General features: G+C 51.2%; 1 protein-coding gene and 1 long non-coding RNA gene across 10 annotated transcripts in view; one reads left to right on the forward strand and one right to left on the reverse strand.

Moving 5' to 3' along the window:
* GDPD5 (glycerophosphodiester phosphodiesterase domain containing 5) overlaps nt 1-19,705 on the reverse strand; it is a 92,061-nt gene that overhangs the window by 59,740 nt on the left and 12,616 nt on the right. The window lies entirely within an intron of this gene.
* On the forward strand, nt 4,622-17,845 carry LOC129048716 (uncharacterized). Of its 6 annotated transcripts, XR_010135508.1 has the most exons (8): nt 4,622-4,779; nt 5,543-5,637; nt 5,817-9,301; nt 9,417-9,537; nt 10,655-10,965; nt 12,592-12,728; nt 14,636-14,896; nt 15,144-17,773. It is a non-coding gene; the product is annotated as an uncharacterized LOC129048716 (long non-coding RNA). The 6 variants fall into 6 exon arrangements; XR_010135505.1 differs by lacking the exons at nt 9,417-9,537; nt 14,636-14,896 and having other exon boundaries at nt 5,822-6,222; nt 10,655-10,678; nt 10,772-10,965; nt 15,684-17,773; XR_010135507.1 differs by lacking the exons at nt 9,417-9,537; nt 14,636-14,896 and having other exon boundaries at nt 5,822-6,222; nt 15,684-17,773.

Here is a 19,705-nt window from a genome sequence, read left to right on the forward strand (position 1 = left end):
TAGCTTGTCAAAGCCTTCCTCCCAGACAGCAGCGAGCACCAGTTTCTTGCATAAGCAAGCATCTCTATTCCGGTCTTGCTGTGCATCCTTTATTTTGGCATTTCTTCCTGCTCCAATTTGTGGTTCTAAAAGTACTCATGAATTAGTGTGATATTCACAAAAATGCACAAGGTGGCTGAGGAACATCTTACAATATTCTGCAACTCACATTACTCACATTAATGTAACATGAAGTCTGGTATTAATTCTTTAAATTTGCAACTAGATGGTCATTGAATACTAGAACTGTGAATAGTTTCATTTCTATAAAATTTTCAAAAATTGAATTAATATTTCATGTCTATTTAAAGATTTTATTTAAAAATCTGATCATTAATTGTGATGGGTATTGTTTTAATTTTAATAGATGATTTTATGGAATAAAAACACTCTTGAAAACATAAAATAAATTTTCCTATGTTTATATTTACATTCGTTTACTATTTTTTTTTGAGACAGAGTCTCGCTCTGTCACCCAGGCTGGAAGGCTGGAGTGCAGTGGTAAGATCTTGATTCACTGCAACCTCCGCCTCCCAGGTTCAAGTTATTTTCCTGCCTCAGCCTCCCAAGTGGCTGGGATTACAGGCATGTGCCACCACGCCCAACTATTTTTATATTTTTAGAAGAGATGGGGTTTCACCATGTTGGCCAGGCTGGTCTCAAACTCCTGACCTCAAGTGATCTGCCTGCCTCAGCCTCAGCGTCAGCCTCAGTGCTGAGATTACAGGTGTAAGCCACTGCATGTGGCCACAGTTCATTTTTATTTATTCCATAAAATCTTTACTTTAGCAAGATCACTAATTATATTGTTATAATCAAGATTTTCATCACTTGTGTTCTGTTGATGGCAATAATCTAAAAGACTAAAAGTAAAAGTGATTGTATTTAAAGTATATAAAATTTGATGGCCAGATGCGGTGGCTCACGCTTGTAATCCCAGCACTTTGAGGGCCTAGGCAGGCAGATCACCTGAGGTCAGGAGTTCGAGACCAGCCTGGCCAACATGGTGAAATCCCGTCTCTACTAAACATAAAAAAAATAGCTGGGCGTGGTGGCATGCACCTGTAATCTCAGCTATTCAGGAGGCTGAGGCAGGAGAATCGCTTGAATCAGGGAGGCAGAGGTTGCAGTGCACTACCATCATGCCACTGCACTCCAGCCTGGGCAACAGAGTGAGACTCCATCTCAACAACAACAACAACAACAAAATATATATATAGGCTGGACACGGTGGCTCACGTCTGTAATCCTAGCACTTTGGGAGACCGAGGCGGGCAGATCACAAGGTCAGGAGATCGAGACCATCTTGGCTAACATGATGAAACCCCATCTCTACTAAAAATACAAAAAATTAGCTGGGTGTGATGGCACGTGCCTGTAGTCTCAGCTACTTGGGAGGCTGAGCCAGGAGAGTCGCTTGAACCCGGAAGGCAGAGGTTGCAGTGAGCCAAGATTACACCCACTGCACTTCAGCCTGAGTGACAGAGCTGTCACTCTGTCACACATGCACACACACACACACACTATATATATATGTCTGAATTTAATTATATATATATAATTTGAATATATATTCAATATAATCCTAGCTACTCAGGAGGCTGAGGAAGGAGAATCACTTGAACCTGGGAAGCAGAGGTTGCAGTGAGCTGAGATCGTGCCACACTGCACTCCAGCCTGGGTGACAGAATGAGACTCTGTCTCAAAAAAAGAAAAAAAAGAATTGTTAAGTCTTATTATTTATATCTGAACATCATCAGCTTAACAACAATATACTCAGAGATGTGCAATAATTAAATTCAGACATTCTTGATATTTTATCACTCACAGTCAAATAAAACTAAACTTTACACAATGTATATATGTACACAATGTACATATTTCAGTGTACATTGTGAAGGTATATTTGTCAAGGAGGGAAGGAGGGAAAATCAAATCTATTTTATTTAACAGCCTCCTGGCTTGCTTTACAACCTTCAAATATCTGACAAAGATACATGGATCTCTATTTGTATTTTTGCTCTCAGTTATCCAAATTTAGGAGAGGCCGGTCCACTCTCCACCCACCACCTCTCATGTAGTGGGGCCTAGGCCCCCTGTGCTGGTGACTTCACATCTGTGAGCAACTGCTTGTCTGCCAGCCAGCCCTGCCTTCCCCAGTTTGCCTTTTACAAGTGCTTTCCACATGGAAGGTCCTTATGCTTATGCCTTGTGCATGGGGCTGTATTTCCAGGGCAGTAAGCACTCAAATTTCCTCAGGGGCAGTGACCACAACTTGACCGGCCTCTCCCACAGACCCTGTCTCCTTAAAGTCCCTTCAGCTCCAACAGCACCTTGCAGGGGAGCCAGGGTGCCCAGGGTCTTCCATCCCCCTGGAAAGGGAGCCGGGTAGGCTGGGAGGGCCCAGCAGCCTCTGCTGCACCAGGCTAGTAGCCCCCTGCCATCCAGTTGGGCAGTGGTCATGGTGACCCGTAGCCCACAGCTATTTTCCTCCTCCTCTGCACCCCCACTCAGTCTGTCCCCCTCCTGCACCTCTCCTCTTGCCCCCTTACTCTGGACCTACTAGCCACAGTAACCCACTTTGGGCTAAAGCCACCACAATGTACCCTCAGCCCCTGACACCTGGGCTGGCAAATCTCCACATTCCTTGCTCACTGCCTTTCCTAGCATCTTTCACAAAGAGCTTCTAGAGAGCAGGAAGCAAATTCAGGAGGTGGGGAGCAGAGGAGTGAGCAAGAGACTGAGAGCCAGGAGACCTGGCTTTTCTTCCTGGCTTAGCCACTGGAAGGCAAGTCAACATCTTCCTATGTCATATGGGGACACTGAGATCTGCCCAGATCCCCTCTTGGGATGACAGGGAGAACCAGTGAGCCGGATGTGACAGGACTGTGTAAATTGTACAGTGTGCAGTGGCTGTAACAGGGGCCAGACCCCATCTCCCTCATGTTTCCTGCTCAGCCTGGCACAGTGCCGAGGGCTCATCTATTGTAATACTGCCCAACATTTACAAGGGCTGGACATACTCTCTGTACGAGGCCAAGGTTTCTATGTATGCTATCTTACGCCTCTTAGCCTCCCGCTGCAGACTATTTTTCTTTTTTTTTCCTTTTTTTTTTTTTTTTTTTTTTTGTGACGGAGTCTTGCTCTGTTATTTAGGCTGGAGTGCAGTGGCATGATCACGGCTCACTGCAACCTCCGCTTCCCAGGCTCAAACAATCCTCCCGCCTCAGCCTCCTGAGTCTCTAGGACTATAGGTATGTGCCACCACACCCGGCAAATTTTTGTATTTTTTTTGTAGAGACGGGGTTTTGACATGTTGCCCAGGCTGGTCTTGAACTCCTGAGCTTAAGTGATCTGCCCACCTTGGCCTCCCAAAGTGCTAGGATTACAGGCATGAGCCACCGTGTCCGGCTGCAGTAGATATTTTTATAGATGGTAAACAGAGGCTCGAGAGGGTTTAGGGTCTCTTGGATTCATACTCTTACTACCAAGCCAGTCTAGACACCAAAAATCTAGTCACCAACGCACATTTCCTGAGCTATCCTGTGTGCCCAGCAGACAGATGCAGCCCCTGCTGGAAAAGCCCATGAGCTAAAGGTGTAGACAAACACACCAAGCGCATCATGTGAACAGAGGCGGCAGGACGCATAAGGGGTGGAGGCTTTGATGGTGGATCAAAGTTGTCTCCCAGCCTCATCCCCAGCCTGGCACAGTGCTGGACCCACCACAGGCAGCAGTAATACCCAGGAGTGAACAAACTTGTTTTCCTGACATTCACCTCCCCAACCTAGCCACTCCCTGCCTGCCTCCTGGACAGTGAGGGGGCTCTGGACTTTTTAGACCACTTTCTCCTCTGGGACCACCACCCTAAGGGCACCCTCTCTCTTGGTGCCTGCAGGTGCCCCAGGCCTTTGCAGTGGCTTGTACGTTAAACCTGGTGAAAGTAAAACTGTACTTATCTGAGCACAGAACCTCTTATACAATAGGTACTCAATACATGCGTATCAGATGAGTTAATGAGTTTGCAGCAGTGACTGACCACTTCGGTGCCTGGCTCAGTTCATCCTGACCACTGGGGGCTTAATTCAAGTTCTGAATCAAAGAGGGATTAGTGGGCCAGGGCAGAGCTGATAAAGAGTAAGATGCTCACTTAACCGGCTGTGGGGCTGGGAGAAGGTCCTGGCCCTCTCTGCTCTTTTGCTGTGTGATCACCAGCAAATCACTTCACCTTTCTGGGTGGCCACTGCATCAGGCAGGGATTAACACCATGTTACAATCTCCTGATTTTAGGTGAGCACATACAAAACTGGTTACAAACATAGGGCACTGAGGCTCAGAGATGGGAGGTGACTTGGCCAAGGTCACACAGCAGGTGACAGAGTGTGGACTAGCACCCAGGCCTGTCATGGTCTGTTGCGGGGGGTTGGTGGAGGGGGAGGTTGACTCCCAGAGGCCTGAGTGGGGAGGCCAGATCATGGGTAACATCTCTTGTGATGTCACAGGGGACAGCAGAGAGTTAAGGGTGGGTCCCATGAGGGCTAACCCAGGCTGACATCACCAGTGAAAGTGAGAGTCACATAGTCAGAGTCTCAGGATTTAGTCAGTACAGCCAGGAAGGGCAACCTGTTTATTCGTTCCTGGAATGTGTTGACCAACGCAAGTTCCCCCAAGCGATCCCTGAGCACCTTCTATGGAAACACAGAGTGGGTGGGCTGGGAAGAAAAGCCAAATTCAACTCAGGTGGGGATGGGCCACAATGGCTTTGATTTCCTCTATGGGCATTTGGTGCCTCCATGGCCTTGAACTAACCTCTGCCCTTAAGCCTTGTCCCACCTCCTACTCGTCACCGATGCCCTCTGGGCTGGGTGGGTGGGCTGGGAGGGAGAACTACAGCAGGGCAGCAGGGCCTCTAGGGCTGGGAGGGACCTGGACTGGTTGGAGAGATTGCCCAAAGCCAAGTCATCTGGGAGAATAATGGGGGCGGGAGCTCTGTGGGATTTTGCCTCTAGAAGCTGACAGAGAAAGACCTGGGGCTAGAGGACCAGTGGAGCACAGTGGGGCTCTCAGAAGGCACTGCCCCTTGCTGACCACACAGCCTGGGATTCCCCCTTCTGCACACCCCTTTCTCACAGCTTGTCACTTGCTGGTGCCAGGTCCTGGGCAATCAGCACCTTACATGCTTTATCTCATATAATCTGTTGACTCAGGAAGGAGAGGTATGAATTCTCCAGCATCTTTGCCCCCGGAGGGCCAGCCCTAGGGTATGACCTACAGTGTCCCTCTGGAAGACAAAGCCAAAGTTCCTTCTATGGAACTTGGCTGGAAATAGCCTCTTGCTTCTCCTCCTTCTCTTTCTGCTTCTACATTTCCTATTCCCTTAGCAGGTTTCCTTTAGCAGGGAAGCTTCCTAATGAATTACTGTCACACGAATCCTTGTCTCAGGGTCTGCTTCTAGGTCTGCTTCAAGTGTCTCAGGTGGGTGCCATCAATGTTTCCATTTCAGAGATGAGGAAACTGAAGCTCAGAGACATGAAGTGTCCTGTGAAAGATCCCCATCTTGCAAGCAGCAGAACATGCACTTGAATTGACGTCTGCCAGGTACAAAGCCAAGCACTGACCCCTCCCCTCAGGCCCCACCCCTTTGTCCACAGCCAGCATCATCTGAGCAGGTTTACATCCCCAAATGCTGCTGTCCCTTCCTGGTCATCTGGTCATCTAGACTAACTTTCCTTCTTTCTTCTTTTCCTTTTTTTTTTTTTTTTTTTTTTAATTGGAAGGAAAGGAGAAGAATGTGCAGATGATCCAAGGGGGATGACTAAGTCCTCAAATTCCTCTGGTTGGCTCAGACCCTGTTTTGGTCAATCCTTGTGAATCAGGGCGGGTCTGACATTCTGGGAATGCAAGGAGACTTCAAATCATCTTCATGAAAACAAGTTGTAAAAATACTGGCCGCCACTCCAAGTGGCCAGCTGATAGGCTTGGCTCCATGGAGCAGGGTTGAACAAGTTCACCAGAAGGGAACACACAGCGGGAAAGACTTAGGCTAGACCCAAAGGAAGAACTTCCCTGTAATTGGGAGCTGGGCCCAGAGATGGGGTTGGGTGTGGCCTCTTTGGAAGCAGGCCATCCACGTCCTGACCGTCCCAGGCCTTTCTTGTTTGCAGTGTCTACGAAACAGCTTTGGTGAGCACTGAAGATGCAAAAACCACCAGACGCCAACCCCACCCAGCCCTGAGCTTCAACTCCTGACCTGAACCTCGTTTACGAGGATGCTCTGAGCTAGTGGGGCTTCTGCCTCCTGGGATCCTCCCCACACCCCAGGGTGGCTGCTACCACCCTACCCTGCAGATGTGAATACTGGCAGAGGTCAGGGCAGGACTGAAGGCTACCTGCACAGCACTGCACCTCCCCCGCCCTCAGCCCTCCACAGCCATTCCTCCAGAAAGCACCACCCCCTCCAGGCACCCTCCCTGCCCCTGGCAGAGGACTAGGCGGGTGTCTAGATGACCACTTCACCCTCCCTCCTCTCTCTGGCCTCTCCTCTCTCCTCTTCTGGCTTCTTCCAGTCAGCAGTGAGCAGGCCTGGGGCTCATGCAGTTCATCCCCTGCACCCCTTCTCAGCTCTCCTCCCTTTCTCTCCTTCCTTCTCATCCAAACTTCTGAGAGTTGTCTGCACCCATATCTCCACTTCCTCCTACCCACTGAAAAACCCATTACCCTCTGCTGCCACCAAGTTCAACAATGGCTTCTGTGTGGGTAAATCCATGGGACACTTCTCCATCCTCAGCCACTGATTGCCGGGTTGTTTGTCCCCCTTTCTGGCCCCACCTCACCAGCCCCTTCGCTGGCTCCTCTCTCTGCCCAGGCCTGAATGCTGCTGCTCTCAATCCTAAGCCCCCTTTCCCTCCCTTGCCCATCACATCCTTCTTGGCAGTATCATCCACCCCACGTCTTCAACCACCCATCTCTGCCTGCACCAAGTTCAAGACTCAAGTATCCTGCAACCCTCTGGTCATCTGCACCTGGACATCCCACAGGAAGCTCACACCCACAGTGGCCAAATGGGAACTCCTCTTCCTTTCCATGCATTTCAAGGCACCTCCATTCCCTCCAACCTCCAGGCCTGGAAGATGAGGATCACCCTCCCCATTTCTCTTTTCTTCAAACCCTCCAGTGCCATCTGACGCCAAGCCCAGCTCTGTTCTCCATCTCCTTCCTCTCATCCCCCAAACAGCTCTGTAGTCACCACTCAAACTCCTCCTGTAGGAAGAGTTTCATGAAAACTTCACCTGTTTTCATGTGCCCTGTACAGCCATCCATTCAGCAGCCACGCTAGTGTCCAACTGCATAGCTGACTGCCTGGGCTGGCTCTGGAAGGTAGGGGCAGGGTCTGATCTGACCCTGGGTCCCTAACACCGAGGCCAAGTGCAGCATGAGGGGTCCCAAAGAGGTTTCTCAAATCTAGGAACTTGTATTTCTGCTGAGTTTGCCACATTGGTGAGGTCTGGATCTTCCCTCAGACCACAGGCCCCCAGGGGCAAGGGCTATACCTTGGCTCGGCCCCTCCTTGCACTTAGCCCCTTTCAGAGTACCCTAACCTGGCTGCCATTTATGAGGAGATACCATGGGGGCCCTGAGAGAGCCTAAGAGGACTGCCTCATACTTGTGCAAACACATGTGAACACACAGAGACATCCAAAAAGACATAGGGCACATATTCGCGGACAGACACAGGTGACACGAGTGGGCACACTGGCGCAAGTATACAGGCTCCCAGAAGTACATGGAGCCGTGCAAAGACAGGTCCACAGGGACACAAACATCCTGGAAACAGGGACCTGGGCCATGGCCTCGCTCAGAGTCACCTGCTCCAGGGGTGAAGCCTTTTGCTGGGCCAGGGCTCCAGGCTGGCACTCGGAGCTCCAGAGCAGGGGCTCAGGGAGATGTGGCAACAGCCACCTGAACAGTCTGGCCTGTTCCATTTGGACTCTGAGGCTGTGATCAGAGTGGGGAGGGGTGCTGGGAGAGGAGAGGGTGAGAGAGCAGGAGCCACTCTCCACAGACAGGGCTGGGGGCAGAGGAGGAGGACACCGGCCCTGCTAGGCTCCTCCAGACCCCTCTGCCAAAGGAGTTACACTTCCATCCTCCCCTACCAAAGAGCCAATCTGAGCACAGAACAATCATGAAGTTTCTAATATACTGGAAGAGGAGGGAAAGCAAGCCAGGGTAGGTATGTGTATCACATTCAAAACTGATGTAAATGACCCGCGCCAAACACCTGGGTGTGAGCCCCATCAGTCCTGACCTCTCCCTACACCCCCAAGTCCAGTGTCTCCCCAGATCCTGTTGATTTGCCCTCAGAAATGGCTTCCTCATGATGGTACTCAAGCCTCTCATATTGCTGCCTGAGAAACAGAAGGACATCCTGGAACCTACAGGATTAAGTACAAACCTTACACGCAAAACTTTTTTCAACCTGCCCACAACTCACTTTCCAATCACTTCCTTCCCTCCTCACCTCAGGGCAGCCTTGCCCCCTGGAGCTAAGTCCCTGCTCCAGGGACTCCCTTTTCCAGCTCAACACTTTTGCAAAGTTAATTTCTTCTGTGTAGAATGCCTTTCCACTTGCCTCAGTTTGCTGAACTCCTATAGATCCCTCAACACCCAAATGGGAAATGCTGCTATTCAGTGGATTGGCTTCCATAGTGGCAGTCACATCCTAAGGTCAGCACCTCACGAATAAGTTGCATATGGTCAAAATCACCCTTGGCTTTATCTAGCTACTATTTATATATGATGCCTAGGCATTGTTCTAGGCATTTCCTGTGTTTACTCATCTAACTCTCACAACTGTAGCAGATGGTATTTCCAAAGACATCTGCAGCAATGTCTCCCATCCTACACCCTCTTCTTACAAAGTGATGCTGACCCCAGTCCCATGGAGAGAAGTGGGGTCTCTGTCCCCCTACTTGAATTTGAGAGGGCTTGGGAGTAATGGCTGAGGTGACACTACGCCACTTTCAGGGACAGGTCATTGAGCGTGAAGCAGCTTCTGCCTCCTTCACCAGGACACTCCTCCTAGAGCCCTGCACCACCATGTAGACACTGTGATTGCTCTGAGACTGCCTTGCTGTGGGAAGGCTCAAACAAGCCTGCAGAGAGAGAGACGAAGGCCTGAGACTACGCAAAGAGCGAGAGAGCCGGGCAAACCTCTGGGTGCCCCAGCTCCTCCCCACTCTAGACGCCACCTGACAGAAACCAAGTGAGAGCCTGAGCCAGAGCCACTGGGCTAAGCCCAAGGCTGAGCTCAACTTAAATTCCTGGCCTATAGAAACTGTGAGATAATGATTGTTCTTTTTTTTTTTTTTTTTTTTGAGACTGAGTCTCGCTTTATCGCCCAGGCTGGAGTGCAGTGGGACATCTCAGCTCACTGCAACCTCTGCCTCCCGGGTTCAAGCAATTCTCCTGCCTCAGACTCCTGTGTAGCTGGGATTACAGGTGCGCACCACCATGCCCAGCTAATTTTTGTATTTCTAATAGAGATGGGGTTTCATCATGTTGGCCAGGCTGGTCTCGAACTCCTGACCTCAGGTGATCCGCCTGCCTCGGCCTCCCAAAGTGCTGGGATTATAGGCATGAGCCACCACGCCCAGCCATGATTGCTCTTATATAAAGTCACTAAATTTTGTGGTGATTTGTTACGTGACAACAGTAACTGGACCAAATATAAATTATGAACTATCATTCTCCCCACTTCAGAGAAGGATCTGAGGCAGAGAGGCTAAGCAACTTGTCCAAGGTCATAGAGGTAGTAACTGGCAGAACTGGGATTTGAACCCAGGCAGTGTAGCCTCAGAATCCACACTATTCACTGCTACACCATACTGACTGCCTGCAAGGTCTGATTGGTCTCCCAGCCCACAGCAGGCCTCAGGGAGTGGCTGCTGAATAAATGAGCGAAGGAAGGAATAGGCAAATGAATGAATGAAAGTGAGTAAAAGCAGAGTGAGCTCCCAGGTGCAAGGCAAGGACCTTGGAGAGCCTGCACCATGTAAATGAGTCTGACGTGAGCCCCCGTGTTGCTGAAGCAGCTCCGCTGTCCACAGCCCTGGGGAAAGTCAGGCGATCAGAGGAGACTAGCAGGTGCCAGGTGCCATTGGCCTCCACCCACTACAGATGCTCATCTCTTGAGCCTCCTGAGATGTTCATCTCCCAGCCCCCAGCCCTGAATGCTGCAGGATTAGACACAGGCCCCTGGGGAGCTGATCCCTCCTAAGGACAAGGCTTGCGGATCTCAGGGACTGCAGGGGGAAGGTCCCCAGGCTGGAGAGCCAAGTTTAATCCTGGCATGGCCACTGACTGGCTGGGTGAACTTGAATGAGTCCCTGCCCCTCTCTGTGCACAGGTGCTCTCCAGCTCCAATATTCTGAGACTCACCAGGTGCTCAGCTGCCCTCATGGATGGGGTGCAGGTGAGCTGTGGGTCCTATAGCCATGGGCAAAAGGGACCTGTCCCTAGAGGGAAAGCAGAAAACGAGAATGAATCCCACCTACTACTCACTGCAAGTCTGCTGTACACCAAGCATTTCAACATGAACAATTTCTACTCCTTGCAGCAATCCCACTGGGCACAGTGGCAGGTGAGGAGGGCCTTAGATTCAGCTAAAGGAGGCTAAAAGCCAGGGTCCAACCCAGGCCCATCCAACTTCAAAACTCCCTACTCTTGTTACAAGAGCCAAGAACTGGAAGCAACCCAAGGGTCCATCGACGGGTGAACGGACAGACAGAATGTGGTCTAGCCACACAGTGGAGCAGCACTCCGCCTGAACAAAGAAGGGGATCCCGCCACATGCTGCAGCATGATGAACCATGAGGACACTATGCTAAGTGAAATAAGCCAAATACTGCACGCTTCCACTTATATAAGGTATCTAAAATAGTCAAACTCAGAAACAGAAAGTGGAATGGTGGGTGCCGGGGGCCAGAGAAAGAGGGGGAAATGGGGAGTAGCTGTGTAATAGGTATAGAGTCTCAGTTTTGCAAGATGAAAAAACTCTGGAGATCTGTTGCACAAGAATGTGAATATAGTTAACATACGGAACTGTATTTAACATGGTTACGATGGTGCGTTTTATGTTTGTTAACTTAAATAATACAATTTTTAAAAATACTCTCACTCGGCCGGGAACAGTGGCTCACGTCTGTAATTCCAGCACTTTGGGAGGCCGAGGCAGGCAGATCATGAGGTCAGGAGTTCGAGACCAGCCCGACCAACTTGGTGAAACCCCATCTCTACTAAAAATACAAAAATTAGCCGGGTGTGCGCGTGCCTGTAGTCCCAGCTACTCAGGAAGCTGAGGCAGGAGAATTGCTTGAACCCAGGAGGCAGAGGTTGCAGTGAGCCGAGATCGTGCCATTGCACTCCAGCTTAGGTGACAGAGCGAGACTCCGTCTCAAAAAAAACCAAAAAAAACTCTCACTCGAGGTAGATAGGGAGATTAGAAAGGGTATTAGGAAGGGGAGTCCAGGAAGGCTTCACAGAAGAGGGGGCATTTGAGCTGGACAGGATTTGGGCAAGCACAGATGGGCCTGGGGCACTACAGTAAGAGGCTTGGACCTTTGGCCCCTGCCTCCCTCTCAGGATCCAGCTGCCTCCGCCCCCCAGCCCCACCCCCAGCCCTCCAGATCACCACCTAAAAGCAGTGCCCCAGAGGAGGGCAGGCATTGGCTTGGAAGGAAGAAGGGATTTCCTACTATGTGCTCCCGGGCCCACACACTGCATGACCTTGGGCCAGTCCTTTTCCTTGTGGGGCCCCTGTTTTCCTGTCCGTACCATCAGAGAATGACCTGCAGTTCCTAGGTGTCCTTCCAATTCTCACACCGGGAATAATCTCTGGGTGGGAGGCAGGAGGCACCAGAGACCTGCAGAGAGCGGGGACCAGGACACTCTCTGATCAAAAGACCAGGAATCTGGAGCCGCAGCCTCATGATCCTGCCCCAGGTGGCCTCTACTCACTTCACAGAAGGGAAATCTGAGACCCACGTGGATTTGGTTTAATTCAAACTTAACCAACATGTGCCTGCACCTACTATATTTGTGATAGGGCCATAATTCCTCCCTCAGTCCAGAACCGTTTCTCCTATTCCATATGCTGCCAAAAGTGGAAAAGACTCTAACATAAGGTAAAGCATGAATCATTGCAGTCGGAGAGACAAAATCCTCCATGCCTAGGGTTCTCTCCAAGAATTCTGACTCTTGCCTCTTTCCCCTAGCTCTCAGGAACCCCCAGTTTCTCCCTCAGAAGGAACAGGGCGGGGCAGTCCTTGGTTCCAATATCAGCTCTGTCAAGTACCAGCTGGGCCTCTGTGTCCTCATCTGCATCATGGGGATAAGAACCCTTCCCAGAGCCCCTTGGGAGGGTCAGATATGGCAAGAGCACAAAATGCTGAGCCAAGGGCTTGGCACACAGTAGGCACTCAATAAAAGGTCACCATCATGCGTTCTCTCCTTTCCAGACAAAGATGTTTTCATCGATCTGTTTGTTCCTCTCAGGGACGCTTTGTTTGTTTGAGCTCTTCCCAGAAGACACTCCCCCCAGGAACACTGGGTGATGCTCCCCAACCAGCCCCAGGGAGGAGGAAGGAGGAGGGATGAACTTACTTGATGGGAAAAGGAAAATTCATCATCAGGTAAACACAAGAGAGCAACCCTGGGGAAGTCCAGTGGCTGCCCCTCCACTAGGGAGGACCCAGGGTAGCCCCAGATCCCACTTAATAAGCTCCCTAGGGCCTGGCTGGGAGGCCTGATATGATCCGGCTGCTACCTAAATCGCACAAAGCCTTCTATTCTTAGCTGAGCAGAGGCCTGGTTCCATCCCAGCTGTCCATTAGCACTAACCAGCCCCAGGCACACCATCACAGTCAAGACCACAAGGAAGGGCGGGGGCAGCCCCGTGATCTGACCGAAGTCTGAGACCTACCTGAGGGGGCTACAGATGACTCCCCAGTTGCCAGAGTGTTCACGGAGCCTGCAGAGGGGGCTGCCTGGGTTGGATGAAGGTTTGGATTGTGACCCCTAAGGCCACCTCCAAGTCTGGATTTCATATCACCAAGATTCCATGATCCAGTGCTTCTAAGATTTGGGAACTGAAAGAGTCCACAGTTCCAAGGACCAAGGTTCCAAGATGCCAACAAAGACAGAATGCTGGGCTCTAGAGTGTGCATCCTGCCCCTGCCCCCCTCCCCTTCTCCGTCCAACCCTTAAGAGGCAGAGGATGGCCAGCTCTATCCCAATCCTGGGGTCCCCAGGCAGGGGAGTAGCACAGACAGCATGGTGGACTCGGCACTGAGGTCAGCAACACTTGTTTTACGCCACCCCTAATCCACTGGGGCAAGACTCCCTGGGGAACTTCTGGGCACTGCAGGACAAACAGGGAAAGAAAGAGGGGAAGGGCCAAAGCTGCCCTGGGGCCCACCAATGCCAGACGCTGCTGGGCAGGATGTTCAGTGTCTACTCTGTGCCAGCAGGGCCAGCATACCCGTCAGGTGGGCATGGGGAGGCTGGGCGGGCTACCCAAAGTCACAGGCCAGAAAGTGCAGCAGCTGGGCCGAGAACCCCAGGGCAGGCTGGCTTCAGAGATCACTGCTCCCCTCACCCTGCTTTGCTGTAGGCCACAGCTTCCTGGGACCACTTCTTCCAACATCCTCATTTAGAGGGGAAAACTGAGGCCCAGAGGGAGAAAGGGCCTATGATCAAGGTCACATAGAGAATTGGTGGCAGAGCCAGGCAGAATCTTTCCCAGGCTGGGGGGCACTGGCTGCCTCCAAGCCCCACTGGGTCACAGCCACTGAGCCTTCTCTACATTCCTCCTTTCCAGCCCAGACCGGGGTTCTTAAGGCAGGGCTGTCTCCTGTTCCCTTAGTCCCCAACACAGTGGTTGCCCCACGAGGCCATCTGAGTGACAAGCCAAGAATCAGAGGATGGGACAGTGGGTCAATGCCTAACACCCAAGGCTGGCCAGCTGAGCACACACATGGTCTGGAGAGAGCTGACCCTGTCAGATGCTGGGGACACTCACAGGGACACTTGTCAGAAACACTCAGAGGCTAATTAAGCAGCTGTCCCATTAAGGAAAGCAAATCAGGCTCTACACATGCATTGACCATCACAGAGCCTGCCATTCATCAGGACAGGACACCCAGCCTCAGCTGCCTGAGCCCTTACCCTGCACTCTGGGCCATCATTCCCCAACACCCACCCCCAGCACTCACTATCTATCAGTTGCTTTTTTTTCCCCCCCAGTAGGATTTTACAGATTATTTCTCATCTGAAGCTCACAATGAGCCTGAGAATTAGGTACTTGTTCCCTCCATTTTATAGGACAGGGAGGACAAGGGACTCGCCCAGGTCACCTGGCTAATATGACAGAGTCAGGACTCACACCCAGTGTGGCTTTACATGGTCCCAGGGGAAAGGTCAACAAATACCTGGGTAATTTTGAAGTCCTTTTGGTGGAGTCACAAGGTACAAAAACATGTCTAAGCTGCACTGACCATTTTGAGGAAGTTGACAAGAATTTCCTCTCTCCTGTTTACAGAGACCACAGATCAAGTATCTAAAAACATCCAATTTCTTTGCTCTGGCTTAGCATTAGATCTGCCCTGCAAATCGGTGGCCTGCCATGTATCTGGTGCCTTCCTGGGTGTGCCACCCACTGGGTTGATTTGATCTTGCACCAGCCTTGTGACGTTGGCCTTATCATCAGCATCTTAAAATGAGGCCAGCTAAGGCTCAGAGAGCCCCAGGCACAAATTCAAGGTTGCACAGGCACAGGGATGGAGCCAGGACAGGAAGCCAGGTGTGTTCCTGCTCGGTCTTTTTAAGACAGGGGGAGAGTTGGAGGAGGGGTAAATTGACGTTTGTTCACTAGGATCTTTTAAAAATAATCCGCTTAGGTTTACATCAATATCCCACTATATCTTTCTCCCTGCCTGCCACTCTGCCTCCCCCACTGTGGCCCCCACACCAATCTAAGCAGAGGAAGGATCTATGATGCCTCTGGGTGCCAGCCTCACCAGCTGTCTGCCCCTACTCCCCCCACATAGGGCCAGGACCATCTGGAGCTGCTCAGGAACAAGGGCACTGAGAGGGACCCCCAGAATTCCAGGAGAAGGGATGCTGGGCACAACCTAGCCTTGTCCCTCCAGCACCTACCCTGGGCAGGTGGCTTTGGCTCAGCATGCTGTGACACGCTGCAGGCCTCCCAGAGGGGGTACCTGAGGCCCTGCTGAAATAAAGCAGTGTCCACATTGAAGATCTTGGTCATCCCGACTGACACCTCCTGGCATGAACAGGGAAGTGGAAGGGATGTGGAGTGACTGTCTTGTTCTGCCCCTCAAGCCCTATGCCCATCAGCCACCCAGGGATGCAGGACACAGAGAGGCTCCTGTATGTGGGCAGGCCATGTTAGACTCAGACTGTAAACAGGACAGACAAGTTGGGTGTGGGGGGTGTTCTTGACATGTGCTCTCAGCCTTCCCCAGAGGCCAAGACCCCTGGGTTGCAGCCAGGCAAGGGGTGGTATCTGGTCCCTGGGCCCAGCAGATAGGAAGGACAGCACCATCTTTCTTTCTGTTCAAACACAGACAGGGCTGCAGACACACAGTTCTGGCCTGTGTGTGCGACTTGTACATAATTCAGAGGCTCCTATTGCTCTGGCCTGGATAAAATGTACCAGCAGGGGCAGCTTGCACAGAGAACAGTGAGCTGATGCCAGGGAGCACTTCCTGAAAAGAGGTGAGTGGCCCAGAGGCTTGGGGGATTAATATAAATTAGACAAATGAATACTGTTAATGACAAGAACTGTTTACTTGTTTGTGGAGTAAGGCAGTTTACAATCCATGTTCATAAACTTTATCTCGTTGAACCTTCATAAAAATCCAGTGTGGAAGTTACTATTAACAGACAAGAAGGCAGAGGCTCAGAGGCTGAGTCACTTGCCCATTTTCTTTTTCTTTTTTGAGATGGAGTCTCGCTCTGTTGCCCAGGCTGGAGTGCAGTAGCACGATCTCAGCTCACTGCAATCTCTGCCTCCTGGGTTCAAGCGATTCTCCTGCCTCAGCCTCCCGAGGAGCTGGGATTACAGGCACGCACCACCAAGCCAGGCTAATTTTTGTATTTTTAGTAGAGACAACAGGGTTTCACCATGTTGGCCAGGCTGGTTTCAAACTCCTGACCTCAAGTGATCTGCCCGCCTCGGCCTCCCAAAGTGTTGGGATTACAGGCGTGAGCTACCACACCTGGCTGCCCATTTTCACATAGATGGAAGCAGAGCTCCCTCCCCGTGCTAAGCTGCAGCATGCGCTCAATGCCACTGCCACTCCCAGTCACGGGACACCAAGGAATGTCCTTCTGGGCTCAGGGGGCCAACTGCTGAAGGGAGAAAGCACGAGGGGCAAAGTTCCCTGGCAGCGGGAGGGCTGTCCCCCACTCAGGGCACCATGGCCCCTGCCCTGCTGGGGCAACCCAGAGAACCCTGAGGCAGGGGACAGGGAGAGTGGTCAGGCCTTCCCCTGCACAAGCATCCAGAACTCCTGAGAGCTCTTCAGAGTAGGAAGGGAGGTGCCAGGTGACCTCGCTTGACCACAAATGTGAGGAACCTGAGGCCTACAGAGGAAGAGTCCAGCCAGTCCACAAACACCCACTGGGCACCAGCCAGGTGCTGGGGACACTGGGATGAATGTGACCAGCTCTGAAGAGGCTCCTCGTCAGGTAAGCACCCACTTGGCTGGAGCTCAGACCCTCACAATCCGCCCCAGAAACTTCTCCAGCCCCATCTGACCTCCTTTTCCTCCCTCTGCTCCCGCAGCCACAGGCTCCTTACAGGGTCCTCATGACATAGTGTCATGTGCTGCCTCCTTTCACCTCTGCTCCAGCTGTTGGAAGAATGCCCTTCCCAGCCACCTGGAGCCCATCCACCCCCACTCCCCCATCTCTTCTTCGCAGAGCCTCACTTAAGTGACCCCCCAACCCCAAGCTGAGACTGATGGACCCCAGGAGGAAGCTCGCTCCCTTCTCCCCCTCCCCCTTTCCTCCTCCTCCGGGCCTCCCCATGCTCTTGACCTCCCTTGCAACATCTGTGCACTCTGCCCAGGGTAATGGGTCCTGGAATTGCCTCACTCTCTGCCCCTCAGGACCTGGGACTAAGAAGGTGCAGCTCCACTGAATTGAGTAAATGTGTCACCCACCCAAAGCAACGACCCAGAGCAATTAACAAATCACTTCTTCCTTTTAAGGCATGTAGTTAAGGCTTGTCTTTCTTTGAAAACCCTCGGAGGAAAGAGATACAGCACTCTGGAGGAAAAATGAAATGGAAGAGTCTCAGATTGTCTTGGCATTTGCAAGTGCTGGCTCTGTTCCTGGCACACAGTAGATGTCTGAGATATGTTCGTTTGGTGGATGAAAGAATAAAAATATCTCCACGGCCACTTGCCCCTGCTGCCTGAAGTTCCACCATTATCACTGAATCTTTTCTGGGGCTAAAGAGTATTCCCTGTGATGCTCTCTCAAAATGCAGTCCTGGGCCAGGAAACTAGCTCTAACTGGAGGTTTCCTTGCACAAAACAAGAAGGTCAGGGTTTGCCCATGGGATTTTCTCACAGTGCTTTCTCAAGACGATGTGTCCAGACCCTGCTCTTTGACCAAGGAGTTGCATGTTCAAATAAGCTTAGGAAAGGCTGGCTGCATACTGTGCCACCCATTGGGGTCCCTAATTCATATTAATACATTAAAGACCCTGAGAAGGCCTGTTTGGATTTATGTGACCTAGCGTTTCCCAAATCTGTATGCTCATACATCCTTGAATCCATTCCCATGCCACGGGACTAGGGCTCCTCAGGGGACAGTTTGGGAAGTGTAGACTAAATAGTGCACCTGGGTCCAGGTGGGACAAGGTCTGTAGGTTGAAGGGTGTCTGTGGCTGCCACCCAGCCAGGGCCATGCTTCCCTGCACTGACCATTTGACAGAGGCAGAAAGTCCAACCTCAGCCACCACCACCAATAGCTCATGACAGAGACAGATAATGAACATGGCATCAGACAGCTTCCAAACGCAGCACAAAGGAGGGAGAAGGTAACAGCGTAGGCCAGAGACCTGAGTGAGTTCCAACTGCGATTTTGTGCTCACTGCTGGCCACTGGGCGGGGGACCCCATCCTGCTAAGCTTTGTTTTCATCATCTGCAAAATGGGGATAATGCTATTCTCAGGGCTGTTGTGAAGACTGAGTGTGGTAATGCAAGCAGAGGCAGATTATAAACTGTCAAGTCCTGTGCCAGCATTTGCTATGTGCATCATTATTTCACTGCATACATGGCCAAGAGGGTGTGGTAACGTCTTGATTGATCACAAGCCACTGCAGAGGTCCTCAGTCAGGACAGATGGATGGATGGATACATGGATGCATGGAAGAATGGACAGACAGAATCCCCAGTGTGACCCAGGCTCACCAATGGCTGACTGGTTGAATAGGTATGAATGAATACATGAACCAATTCTAGTAAGGTCAATTGTGCCATTTCTTAGTCCCCAACTGGTAGAAGCAGCAAATTGGGAAGGACACACACACACACACACACACACACACACACACACACACACACACACACACACACACACACACACACACACACACACACGAGGGGAGAGGAAAGAGATGCAGCGCTCTGGAGGCAAGTCTGTGGGCAGCAGAATAAAGGAAGCGACAGGGTGGGAAGAGCCAGAAACCGGAGTTGAACGCGTGCAGCAGCCCAGGGTCATCTGGCACAGGGGTCAAGCCGCGTCGGCATTCTCAGCAAGGCAGGTGGGGTTCCTAAGGCCTGTGCCTCAAGTCATCCATGTTGCCATTGTTCAGGGGAAGAAAGTGATCAATCTCTTTTGCAAAGGTTTCCAACCAAAACTGTTAGAGTTGTTTTTAATGGGATAGAGAGCAGAAAGAAGTCTTTAGGGCTGGGTGTGGTGGCTCACGCCTGTAATCCCAGCACTTTGGGAGGCCGAGGCGGGTGGATCACCTGAGGTCAGGAGTTCGAGACCAGACTGACCAACATGGTGAAACCCTGTCTCTACTAAAAATACAAAATTAGCTGGGCATGGTGGCGGGCACCTGTAATCCCAGCTATGTGGGAGGCTGAGGCAGGAGAATCACTTGAACCTGGGAGGCGGAGGTTGCATCCTGGGCAACAAGAGCGAAACTCTGTCTCAAAAAAGAAAGAAAGAAAGAAGTCTTTAGGGCAAGACACAGGCCTCAGCTGCTTCTGGAAAAATGTTTCTTACAGTTTATATGAATTCATCAACACATCTATGCACAGGACATACTGTGTACCAGGCAAGTGCTGTTGGGCACTGGGGACACAACGCCATGTCTAGACAGCATCACACATGGAAGGTTCTGGATAAATGAGGTATTGGGTCACTTAAGGATGGAGAGGGAGGTTTTGTAGAAAAAAAATTCACAGCCAAGAAGTCTGGAGGAACAATTTAAATCATTACATGACCTCAGACAAGTCACCTTCCTTCTCTCAGCCTCCATCTTCCCTTCTATAAAGTGGGTCTGATAAAAATCATGAAAACTATTACATGGCACCAGACACTGACCCAGCAGTTACAGATGTT

This window comes from Pongo abelii, chromosome 9 (assembly GCF_028885655.2).
Source record: "Pongo abelii isolate AG06213 chromosome 9, NHGRI_mPonAbe1-v2.0_pri, whole genome shotgun sequence".
In the NCBI taxonomy this organism is placed as follows: domain Eukaryota; kingdom Metazoa; phylum Chordata; class Mammalia; order Primates; family Hominidae; genus Pongo; species Pongo abelii.